This window comes from Lactuca virosa, chromosome 2, assembly GCF_052849685.1.
Source record: "Lactuca virosa cultivar CGN04683 chromosome 2, Lactuca_virosa_CGN04683_v6, whole genome shotgun sequence".
NCBI classification, from domain to species: Eukaryota; Viridiplantae; Streptophyta; class Magnoliopsida; order Asterales; family Asteraceae; genus Lactuca; species Lactuca virosa.
The window spans coordinates 204,929,957-204,943,402 of record NC_136427.1 but is presented as its reverse complement, the minus strand read 5'-3'; the positions used below and the strand labels follow the sequence as shown (position 1 = coordinate 204,943,402).

The 13,446-nt window shown below is 38.0% G+C and overlaps 1 non-coding gene across 1 annotated transcript; it reads left to right on the top strand.

The window, feature by feature from the left end:
* The first annotated feature begins 701 nt into the window (after positions 1 to 701).
* Positions 702 to 807, top strand: LOC145161801 (small nucleolar RNA R71). The gene has a single exon (XR_013738675.1). It is a non-coding gene; the product is annotated as a small nucleolar RNA R71 (small nucleolar RNA).
* Positions 808 to 13,446: the final 12,639 nt, after the last annotated feature.

The window sequence follows — 13,446 nt, the reverse complement described above, 5'->3', positions numbered from 1 at the left end:
GTAGTACTCTCGAAATTTGCCCGATTTGGTTTTCGATGTTCAACATCGAAGCTTGCTGATTTCTTAGAGCAGTTTCAGTTGTTGATCCGATTCTTTTCACCAACTCTTCTGTATCTCGATGTCTTTTATCAGATGCTTCTGCAAATCTGGCCATCATTTCTTCGAAAGTTGGCTTCTTTTCTTGCACATTTTGCTCCAATGGTGGGTTTTTTTGGTAGAAACCTTGACCGCTTTGTCTCCATTTCCCTTGCATCTCCATTTCCTTCTTGTATTCATCGAATGGTTTCCAGTTGTTCCGAGGCTTCCTTTCATCGTATCTATCTCCAGATGAGTAGCATACATCAACCTTTTGATTCCCATCTTGATCTAATGGACAATCTCTTTCAAGATGTGGTCCACTACAGTTGTCACAGCCGACTTGGATAGCATGAATTGTCTGATTGACCTTTTTCATGTCTCTTCCTAATGCATCCAATTTTGCATTTAATGCTGCCAAGCCATCTGAGCTCTCTCCTGTTGATCTTTTTCGGAAAGATGAATCTCGTGAAGAATGCCACTGATGTGAGTGTTGGGCGAGTTCCTCGATTATTGCTTTCCCGTCAGCTGGATTTTTCTTAGGAATGGGTCCTTGAGAGTCAACTAACTGACGGGTACAAACATCGATCCCGTTATAGAAAGTCTGCACGACCTGATGTGGATTTAGATCATGTTGTGGACAATTTTGCAGCATTTCTTTATAACGATCCCAAGCATCATACAGTGTCTCATCTTCAAGCTGCTGAAAATTTTGAATTTTCATTTTCATCTTCGCAATTTTGCATGGTGGGCTAAATTGTTTTGTAAATTTTGATCTTAAACCTTCCCATGTGGTAATCGTAGGTTCAGATTTTATCCAACGTTTTGCAGCTCCTTGTAGTGTTATTGGAAACACTCTAAGCATGACTGCATCTTTGCTTACTCCAACAATGTTGAAGTAGTCAGCTATTTCTAGTACACCTTCGACATGTTGGTTCGCATCTTCATCTTCTCTTCCGGCAAAAGGAGTTTCTCGTAGAAGGTGAAGAAATTGTCCTTTTAATTCGAAATTTGTTTGGGCTGGTATCGCTGGACGAATGACTCCATGATCATCTCCGTCTCTAGTACGGCTTGTATATTCCTCTAATGAAAGGAGGGCTAGATCGGTCATTGTTTGGTTTTCTCGGATTCGTTGATGAAACGTGCGTTCGGGCTCTTCTAACGGTGGAACGAAAATGGAATTTGAACTTCGGGTCATATATTAGGGAAATTCTATCTTAAAGTGAATTGATTATACTGCATAAATTATTTATTTAATTTTTGTGTAATACTTTGACTATCAAATAGAGAACAGACAGAGAGAGGCAGCCGGGAGGCAAGATCATTTCGGTGTATATTATAAATATAACTTTTCTGGAATCCAGCAACCAAAACCAACGTACCAATTCCAAACACCGTTCTGGTAAGTAGAATTACTCGTATTACACGCGAATTAAATAAGGTTATTCATGCAATATAAACATGGCTCTGATACCATTTTTTTATTTTTTTATTTTTAAATTTTTTTTTTTTAATAATTTTTTTTTTTAAATATATATATATATTATTTTTTTTATAATATTTTTAAATTTTTTTTTTTATAAGTAAATTTAACAATCTATAATTAACTAAGAAAATTTAACAACCTATAATTAACGTACAACTAAGGAAATTTATGCAATACTAAATTAAAAGAAAAAAATATATATAATAATTTTTTTTTTTTTTAAAATTTTTTTTTAAATTTTTTTTTTTTAAATTTTTAATAAGTAAAATTAATATTTTAAATCAATTTCGTCTTTTTTTTTTTATTAATTTTGTTTTTAATATTTTCTTTTTAAAAATTTTAAAAAAAAAATTTTAATTTTTTTTTTTTTTTTTTTTACGTTAAATAACAAACAATAAGACTAAACCAAATAAAACCGTTTCCCCGACAACGGCGCCAAAAACTTGATGTGTAAATTTCACTAGTCTTAAATTTATAAGGTTGAAATTACCGATATTAGAATTTACTATCGACTTAGGCAAGTGTACCTAATTGAATTTGTAATATAGCAATGGTAAGAACGGATGTCGAACACTTGGGGAAACGAGTATGATTTAATATTAGACTATTTGTCGCTAATTAACTTAAAAGATAAGTAACTTGGGGGAATTTCTAGTAACAAGACAATAATGAGAATTTTAACAATTAAAGTGTAGAATAAATATAGAACAAGAATTGGTTTTTAAGAATCAAGAATGATAAGGATGCTTTCACTTAGATTTAATTCCACCTTTTAGTAATGAATGATTTATATTAAGTGCAATGGATATTATTAGTTATTTACCGATTTCTAAAATTGGTTAAAAATCATGATCTAAATTTTTTACCGTTTTGATAATAAAATTAATTAAAAACAATTGTCATGCAATTAACAATTTATTAACAATAATTAATTCGTATCATGCAAACATTTGATCAAACTATTCATTTTAGTGGTAGTAAAACAAATAGGAATCGTAAGTTGGTCGTACGATATAAAATATACATGTTAAATTTTTAGTATTTTATTTTGCCCAATTCCTAGAATATTGTCCTTTACTAGTCATAAATATCAATGGTTATGAAAAATTTATGATTCAAGATAATATAATTAAAGTGATCTTTTAAAAATATTAACTTAGTTATGGGAAAATTAATTACAAAAACTTAACATATACAAATAAATGATCAAATATGCATGATAAAATAAATAACAATTAATATCCGAATAATATAAATCAAATCATATTTTCAAGGTTTCATTATCCAAGTGAAAGCAAAGAGAATTTAGCTCATAATTAAGGTTACAACATACATAGAAAACATATTGAGAATGTTAAACATGTCGATAAAACAAACCCGATGTAGTCCTTAATGCCACTGCAATCTTCAATTCCTTAGCTTTTTGACTCTTGAATCCCCAATTGTGGTTCAAAGGTTGGGTGGAATTTGGTATAGTGGTGATATGGTAAGAAATTGTATGGAGAAATTTGTGTATCAAAGTGTATGATTCTAATGTCTTCTTTTTTCTTTTCCTTTTCCTCCCTGTGGTGAAAAATGGTGGTATTTATAGTAAAAATTGGGAGAATTAAATACCAAAAAGAAATAAATTGAGATTGGATCTAATGAAAAAGAATTCAAAAGAAATAAAAAGATGGGAATAAATGGTTGGAAAGTTTAAAGGTGGTGAATTATTGAGTATTGGTTGGAAAGAAATGGGTTTAAAATAGGAAAAAGTGGGGAAAAAATGGTTAAAAACGTAATGGAATCGGAATTGGCAAATCTGGTACTCAAAACGACGTCGTTTAGGCATGAATAGTACCGGATCGAATTTGGGTCGGAATCCGGGTCGAGGCGCGGATCTTCTGTGAGGGAAAACGAATCGGAGCTCGGGTCGGAGCTGGGTCGAAGCCGGATGCGGATCAGAACCGAGTGACGTCGTCGATGACGTCATAATCGGAAAAAAGCGCGGATCCTAAAGTGGGTCGGAGCTCTGGGTCGGGTCGGAAACCATCGGATCTTTCTGTGAGGGAAAATGGACGCGGGGCGGACGGGTCGGATCTCGGATTCGGTTCGGGTCTTTTGGTGGACGGATCAGGCCGTCTTTGGGCTCCGATTTTTGGGCTAGATTTTTGTTTCTTTTCTATTTCTTTTTTTTTCTTTTTCCAATTTAAATTAAATTAAATTAATTTAATTAATATAAATTATTTAGAAATTAAATAATTAATTCCCAATAATTTATTTTAATTAAACCTCATTAATTAATTTAAATTCTTTTTTTTTTTGTATATTTTTATTTTGTTTTCTCGTCTTTCCAACGCGGCTATTTTTGAATTCTTTGACTTTTTGATCTCGTTTTTCTTCGTGTAATTTCTTTCACTTCTTTTTGCGGATTTTTGCACATTTTCTTCTCCTTTTTTCTTCAGAAATGATTTTTAGCTGTAAAATGGAATTTCAAACTTTATAAGTACTTTTTATCTTAAATCATACCAAAATATAGCTAAAAATACATAAATATCGCTTGAAATATATGTATAATTATTGCGATATCAGCTACTGTTCCCTATAAATAGTGTCAGTAGATTTCAGATGGAAAAAGGAGTTTACGGTCAAGTGTGTGTGTAAATCAAGGTGTTCTAGAGAGAGAAACTAGAGAGAAGAAGAGTGTGTGTGTGTGGATCTTATGTGTATGGAACATCATTCATATTATTGAATACACCATAGATTCATCAAGTTCTTCTTCTTCTTCTTCTACTCTATTCTATCTTGCATCATCCACTTGATTGGGATTCCGCACCATCAAGCGGATCGGATTGATACGTCAAGCGATTTTTAGGGACTTACAGTTGGTATCAGAGCTTGGATTGTATCAATCTTTTTGGCAAGATCTGGAGCGTTTTTGCATTTTTTTGTTGAAGGATTTTATGTTTTTTGATAGTTTTTGACAAAATATTGGGGGTTTGTTCTTTGTGTTTTTCATAAAAATGGCTTTTTGATCGAGTTTTGGAGCTAAAAAGGTGAAAAATCGCGTTTTTTGGTCGTAAACAGCGAAATCCGGCGGCCATTTTCGCATTCAGCGTGTTTTTCCGAATTGATTACAGCCGTAAACACGTTTACAGCTGTAAACTCGTTTCCAGCCGATAACGAGGTTTGCGGTTAGGAGGAGCGTGTCCGAGTTTGCGGTCCGAAGCGTTTACAGCCGAAGCGTTTACAATTGTGATACGTTTTCGGCTTTGAACATTGCACACGTGTTCAGCTAGCAGTTCTAGCATGTGTTCAGTCTAGTCCTCGTTTGCAGTCCTCGCTTGCGGCCAAAAGCCTATTTTCGATCAGTGGGTGCGAGTTCTCGGTTAGAGGGTAATCAACATATATTCAAAAATTCTGGGGTGGAGGAGGATCAAACTCGGGTCTCTTGCATATACAACCCGCCACCTTACCAATTGATCTAGCAAGCCAGATGTTTAACATCCTCCCTGATTAAATCATATAGCTTCGCATTTTCGGTTCATATTTTCGGATTTTTTACAATTTTGGCCCAAAAATTAATTTTTCAAATTTTAAAGTTTCATTTTCAACCCAAAGTTTTGACTTCTAATTTTTGACTTTCTAAATTGACTTTTGACCTCAAAAATTGACTTTGACTTTCAAGTTTGACCTTTGACTTTAAACTTTGACTTTCTCGTTTAACTTTCAAATTTTCACTTTTAGCTTTTCGGTTTGACTTTTAAGTTTGATTTTTCAAGTTTGACTTTTAAGTTCGACTTTTTAAACTTGATTTTTAAGGTTGAATTTTGAGGTTTATAATCAAAGGGCATTTTTGGTAAACAATGAGTTCCTCAAACATCCCGGTCAATGAAGTTTTATGTTCTCAATCTTGTGAAGCTACGATTAAGTTTCTTCGTGAACAAAATGATTTGCTAAAAAGGGAAAATGAGGACCTTAAATATGAAGGATATACACTTAGGAAGGCCCAAAAACCTTTAAAAGAACAACTAGAGGCCAAAACCAAGGATTTTAGAAAACTTCAAGAAGAATACAGTAATAAATGTGTGAATTATGATTATGTTAAGGAACAGCTTGCTAACTTGAGTACCGAACTTGATGCATTGAAAGCTAAATATAAAGATTCTGAATTCAACTTTAAGAAATTTGATGTGTCAAGTGAGGTAGTTGCATCCATGATAGAAAAACAATTAACATTTAAAGATAATCAAACCAAGGGTCTAGGGTATCACAGTGTACCACCTCCCTTCAATGGCAACTATAACCCACCCCTTGAGACCAATGAGGAAGAAATTCCTGCTCAGTTTGGCCCACTCCCTGAACAAGCTTCAGTTAATACTGAACAATCTGGGCCAACTGAGAATATTAAGGTGAAAGTTTTTAGTGATTCTACTTCTTGTGCAGGTAAAGTAGCGGAAGATGAGAACAAGGAGGACACTATTGAACAAACCAATGTCTCCTTGAACTCTGAACCGTTGCTTCTAACTCAGTTACTTCTAAACCCGCTGTTGGTAAATACAAGCCACCAAAACAAGCGAAACAAAGTGCCTGTTGCAAGTGTGCTTGTGGGAACAATCAGAGACAAGGCAAGGGCACGCCACCAGGGGCAGGAAGAAAAATTCCTACGTGAAGAAAAAGACATGTTTTCACTGTGGAACACATGGACACATTTCTAGAGGTCCAATCCAAAAGATGCTATAGTGAAACCAAGATCAGTTAGATCAAAGTCATCTCGAAGATCGGCTTCAAGTTCAAAATCAAGTGCCGAGGCACCCATCCGATCGAACAAGAAATGGGTTAAACCCGACTACAGATGGGTACCAAAGGTTCATTCTCCTAAATCACCTAATGATTCTAACATTCTTCATCTTCTGTTTGTGATAAGCAAGATATGTCATGGGAGAGAGTACCTTGCGTTGATGACAAAGGTCAACCTAGTTTCAAAATGGACTGGGTTCCAAAGACCAATTAATCCCGTACTCTGTGCTGGAGCGGCTATGGAGGCATATCATCAGACTTCGATTTGTTGGTAGTGGCTGTTCCAAGCACATGATAGGAGACATCTCTCAACTGTACAACGCTCAGAACTTAGTTTGAGAGTATGTGTCCTTTGCTGGAAGGGAAGAAAGGAAAGGATCATACATGGGGTTTGTGCTTAACGATGTGAAGAATTTTTGGATCTGTTCTGAGATCGAATTATGCGTGCTGTTCTCAGACCTTCTGGATGCATATCCATTTGGTGACTTACGGTTTGAGTTTTCTTCTTGATACTCCTGAGTTTTTCTTACAATGATTCGTTTTGAAGATAGTCTTTTATTTTCTTATAGTTTTTCGTTAGTAGGTATTATTGCGAAGTGATATGAAGTCTAGTGCTAAAGAGCAATATGAAATTCGTGTAATGCACTGAAGCCAAATTGTCTAGACTCTGTGTTCAATGTGCTGGTAGGCACAAAGGATTCAAAAGGACTAGACATTGATTGACAAATGAAAGGACTAGACAATATGAACTTAGATAGTCTCATTTGGACTGACCATATGACGCTTAGATAGATTGAGCAGTGAGATCAACATGAGAACCTACAGGATACACTAAAGTCATATGTATCTAGAATTGTGGCTTATCATTTCCTCGATGTATGGACTCATGTACTGAATTCTGGTACTGATAGGGCAACTGGGGGGTTCTGATAAAGTTGGTCTGTAGGAAATTATTTTCTTGCTTTCTATCTGTCAGTCATATGTTGCTTCCTTTGCGTGATTGGAACATATCCGACCTGGAATGCAACATATGCAACTCTATCTCTATGCATATCCTTATATATGAAAATCTTTCTATCTGTTAGTCATATGTTGTCCCCTCTGCGTGATCGGAAGATCTGACCTGGGACACAGCATATGCACCCTACTATCTCTCTATCCCTCTATCTATGTTAGTCATATGTTGTTCCCTCTGCGTGATTGGAAAACATCCGACCTGGGATACAACATATGCGCTTCTATATCTGACTTCTTTATTAATGATTGAATACTCACCTAAAGTAAGGAGTTCTTTGGAAGTTCTTGATTGTTGGGGTATATCAGAAAGTGGGAAACACGTTCTAGTGCATCTAAAATTGCACCATTTAATAGGTCGTCTGTAGATATTGCTGCTTAATTTAAGTGGACAACAATATCCTTGGTTGTCGTCAGCTAAATGGTCCATTTAAGAATATAGATCACAACGACTTGTCACTTATAATCTGTCAAATTTGTCAAATATCATTTGTGTTTAAGTGGGCCACAATACGGGTGATTGACCAGATCTAAACATGCAGACGTGTGCTGATAATCGAGATTGAATTGCTTGACAACTTTGATCCCAAAAGTCTTAAATTTAGTCATTATTTTTGTTTTTGTTAAATTTGTTCATAGTTTTCCTCTATGCACAAATTTAGGGGGAGAATTAAAAATTTTAAAAATCAAACAAATATCAGAAAACCAAAAATCCAAAAATATTGTTATTTCTGTTTTATTTCTTTTTCAGAAAAATCAAAAATCCAAAAATATTTTTGTTTCTGTTTTATTTTTTTCAGATAATATGAAAAATCCAAAAAATATCGTGTGCTAAGTTTGTTTTTTAGTTTTGTTTCTATCTCAAAATTTTCTATGTCTTGAAAAGTAAATTCAGATGTAGACGAGACTCATGGAGACTATATCGAGATTTTCTGAGCCAAAGCTTCATCCGTGATTGTCGAAGAATTCTCATTCGTAGGAACAAGAAATGAAGATTATTCTTTCAACATTCAATCTTTCAACCCCAGAAGCATGGTGAAGATGTATTTGAAGAATATGTGATAGATTGCATTGAAGCCTCCTCAATCAATTTGTTGCTATCTATGAACCTGCTGAAGTGATCCAGAAGATTCGTTCTCTCTGATATTCTCTCTGAAGATTCTCAAGCTGAAAGCGCAAATTTTCAAGAATCTTTATAACAAGCCTCCACACCCAACGTGCGTTCAATGTCAAATTTTGAAGAGAAGCCCAACTGCTCAAGATGAAGTCACTCACATAAAGATTCATATGTTCATCTTGAAGTCGTGAAGAAATCAAAGATTAATGTTGAAGCCAAGCTTAGAGTGAAGACTGGGAAGAAATGCAAGCTACAATCCTAGGGGGAGTTTGTTGGGTCAAAGGAAAAGAAAGCTATAAACCAAGGGGGAGATTGTTGGGTCTAAAATATGGTTATACTTTACTTTTCTAGGCAATTGTAGTTTTTGGTCTAGGACCAAAAACAACCTTGGGTTTACGGTTGGGTGGCGTTTACGGTTGGTCCATGTGGCGTTTACTCCATTCTATCTTGCATCATCCACTTGATTGGGATTCCGCACCATCAAGCGGATCAGATTGATATGTCAAGCGATTTTTAGGGACTTAAATATATTGAGATTAGGACCTATACGAGGGAGGAGAGGAAGGCTACGGTGCAACCACAGTCTACGGTAAAGCGGTTCAAGCCCACTGTTTCACAATCTGGAGGTCAGAGGGTCCACACTTGTGGCAAGTATGGGAAGGAGCATGATGGCCTTTGTCGATCAGATACTGGGTGCCACAAACGTAAAAAGAAGGGGCATTTTGTGAGGGATTGTCTCCAGTAGGCCCTAGTACCGAGAACCAGGATTTGTTACAATTGTAATCAGGTGGGCCACATGAATGCCCAATGTCCTTTGCTTGCTGCCAGACTGGTGCAGACACCAACCCCAGTTACTTTAAGGATTATAGATGGACGATATGGGAGAGCTAAGGCTCTGAAGGCCAGGGTTCATTCCTTTCTGCTCACGACAGAGGAGGCCAGGGCGGTGCCGTATGTCGTTACTGGTATGTTTTCATTTATGATTCTGTCAAGTCATTTTGTTGTATCTTATGAATGTATTTTTATTAGGCTCCTTCTTAGTGAACTCCTTTCCTGATCTTGTGCTTTTAGAATCGGGTGCGAGTCGGTCCTTTGTGTCTCAGTCCTTCAGTAGGAGTTTTGATATGTCTCTAGGAGAGTTGGAATGCCCATTGCGAGTTTCCATCGCTAATGAGCACGGGGTTTCTGCATTGAGTGTTTTTTGGGATTGTACCTTGGAGATTTTCAGGGTGTCTTACCTGATCAATTTGATCCCTATCCTTATCGGGGATGTATGCGTGGGAGTAGGTATGGACTGGTTGAGCAGGTTTGGTGCCATGATAGATTGTGAGGGGAAGCGGGTGGTGGTTCGAACCCCAAGTGGGGGAGAACTTACTATTTAATGTGAGGGAACCAAGGTTGGATCAACCTTTTCTTCTTCTGCCTGGGCTCGACGGTATCTACGACATGAGTGTATGGGTTATCTCGCGTATGTGGCTAACCGGGTAAAGAGAGGGTTTTGGTTTCGGATGTGCCTGTAGTCATAGAGTTTCCAGATGTATTTCCATAGGAATTACCTGGCCTGCATCCCATGAGGCAAGTGGAGTTTAGGATCGATTTGATCCTTGGTGCAACTCTGATTTCTAAGGCGTTGTACCGATTAGCACCACCAGAGATGCAGGAGTTGTCCTCTTAGGTTAAGGAGCTACTGGGCAAGCAGTTTATCAAAATAAGCATTTCGCCTTGGGGATCGCCGATTTTGTTTGTTAAGAAAAAGGATTGCTCGCACCAGATGTGTATTGATTACCAGGAGTTGAACAAGTTGACGGTGAAGAACCGTTACCCACTTCCACAGATTGATGACCTATTCGATCATCTGCATGGTGCATCTTGGTTCTCCAATATCTATTTGAGGTCGGGGAATCATCAGATGAGAGTCAGGGAGGAGGACGTGGCTCGTTATGGTCATTACGAGTTCGTGGTGATTCCACTGGGGCTCACCAATGTGTCGGCAACATTTATGCATTTGATTAATCGGGTATGCAGGCCGATGCTCGTTCATTCTGTTATTGTTTTTATCGATGATATTCTGGTCTATTCCAAGACCAGGAATAGCATGAGGAGGACATTTGAGAGTTGCTGCCAGTTTTAACGAGGGAGAGGCTTTATGCCAAGTTCTTGAAGTGTGAGTTCTGCTTATAGGAGGTCCAGTTCTTGGGACGCCTCGTTAATCAGAATGGGATTCTGGTCGACCTGACCAAAATTGAGGCAGTTATGCAGTAGGATGTTCCAAAGTCTTCTTCGGAGATCATGAGTTTTATGGGTTTAGCGGGGTATTATTGGAGGTTTATCCTGGATTTCTCCAAGGTTGTTGTACCTCTCACTAGTTTGATGAGGAAGGGCATGGATTTTTGTTGGGGGCCTAAGCAGCAGGCTGCGGTCGAGACGTTAAGATAGAAATTGTGTGAGGCCACGGTGTTGACCCTCCCAGAGGGTCTGGAGGATTTTGTTGTTTATTGTGATGCTTCTATCACCAGTTTGGGGGCAGTACTCATGCAACAAGGGAGATTTATTATGTATGCTTCTAGGCAGCTAAAGCCACATGAGGTTCGGTATCCAATGCATGATCTGGAGGTGGGGTAGTAGTGTTTTTCATCAAGATTTGGAAGCACTATCTATATGGGCCCGGTGTACCATCTACATGGACCACAAGAGTCTGAGATATCTCATGGATCAGTCGGATATGAATATGAGACATCGTTGACAGCTTGACGTGGTCAAGGATTATGACTGTGAGATTCTTTATCACCCATGGAAAGAGAATGTGGTCGCTGATGCTTTGAGTCGTAAGTCGGCTAGTATATCTATTAAAGCCCTATGTATGAGGATTTATGGCGATTCGTTGCTTCTAGATTTGATTGGGGAGGCTTAGGCCGAGGGAGTCCAGAAGGAAAATTGGAAGCATGAGAGAATCAGGGGTGAGACTGACAGGTTTTTTTCTGATAGTCGCGGATTGTTAACTCTGTGTGGTCGGTTTGGGTACCAGATTTTGGCGGGGTCAGGTAGAATGTAATGGAAGAGCCACATACGTCCAGATTTTCGATACACCCTAGCGCCACAAAGATGTATTGGGATTTTTAGACTTAGTTACTGGTGGCCGTGCATTAAGAGGGAGATAGCTTGGTACGTTGAGAGGTGCTTGACCTGTCGGATGGTCAAGGCCAAGCACCAGAGGCCGCACAAAAAATTGCAGCCTTTGGAGGTTCCTATGTGGAAATGGGAACAGATCACCTTGAATTTTATCACCAAATTACCCAGGACGGCTAAAGGGTTTGATGCGATAAGGGTCATTATCGATCGTCTGACCAAGAGTGCCCACTTTCTTTCTATTCGGGAGAGCTCCTCGGCTGAGAAATTGGCCGATGTGTATGTGTGCGAGATTTTCCCTCGACATGGTGTTCCAATTTCCATTGTATCTGATCAAGATGTTCGGTTCACTTCTCGATTTTGGCAGAGGTTCCACGAAGAACTAGGTATGAGATTTCACTTTAGCACTGCTTATCATCCGCAGATTGACGGCCAGAGCGAGCGGACCATCCAGACGCTCGAGGATATACTGAGAGCCTATGTTATAGATTTTGGTGGGAGTTGGGACTCCTACCTTCCTCCACGTCTATTTTCTTACAACAACTATCATTATACTGTTGGTGTGCCACCTTTTGAGCTTCTTTATGGGAGGAATTTTCTGTTAGATTAGTGTCTAAGCCATAACTATATTTGGTATGTACTTGACCCGGTTGTAGCATGATCCTTTTGGGTTGCCTTCACCGAAGCAACTTGACTGGATGAATAATAGAGAAAGAGGTTGTTATGGTTTATTAATATATTATATGAATTATATATTAAAGGAGAAATAATATTATTTAATTAACAATGGTCAAGAATTAATTTAGAATTAATTTTGTGGTCAAAAGAGGTTAATTGAATTAAGGGGACTGAACTGGTAATTATTGGATAATTGCAATATGGACTGAGGAACCCTAAATAAGGGTCGGACGATTTCATGGGGAAGGCCATGTTGAAATCGTCCAAGGGGCTTGATTCTAGAAGATTCTTATGGGTTGCTTAAAGCCTAAGCAACCGGATAAGCATTTGACTGAAACCCTAATTCCTCACCTATATAAGGAACCCATTGGCTTGCAATTTTCGGCTACCACAACCCTAAGAAGAGTTCCAAGAGCCGAAAATTACCTTCCCCTCTCTCTCTCTAAGATTCTCCAACTTGCTTTGGTGTTTGTGATCTATTAGAGGCACAACATTTGAGATGCTAAGGTTCTCAAAAGCTCAAGGTCTTCAAGCAACATTCAAGGTAACTTTCTAACTTGTTTATTAGATGTTATTTTCATTTTTGTTGTATGCTAGATTATGGTTTGAAAGTCTTGGACAATTGTTGCATGTACAAATAGAAAAACTAGATCCAAGCATTAGGGTTTGCATGAACACCATAGGAATGTTGTTTTGCTCATAACTCAACATTTTCGTACCCCAGTTTGTTGGGGGGGAGGTCATTCACAGGATTATGGGAAGGACCGAGGTGGTCCTTCAGATGACAAAGCTTATCCAGCAGATCAGGAAAAGGTTGTAGACAACTCAGAGTCGGCAAAAGAGTTATGCTGACAAACATCGATCCGAGTTGGAGTTCTAGGTCGGCGACATGGTTTTACTAAAGGTATCATCCTGGATGGTGTAATACGATTTAGGAAGAGGGGAAAGTTAGGACCCTGATTCATTGGGTCGTTTCGAGTAGTTTACAGGGTAGGCAGGGTGACCTATCGACTGGATCTTTCTGATGAGCTCGGTCAGAATCACAAAACCTTCCATGTTTCTCAGCTTCGGAAGTGTATGGCTGATGATTCATCAATGGTTCATTTGGACGATATTCAGGGATTTTATATAGGAAGACAAAGGCCTTGCACAACAAGGTGGTCTCATTGGT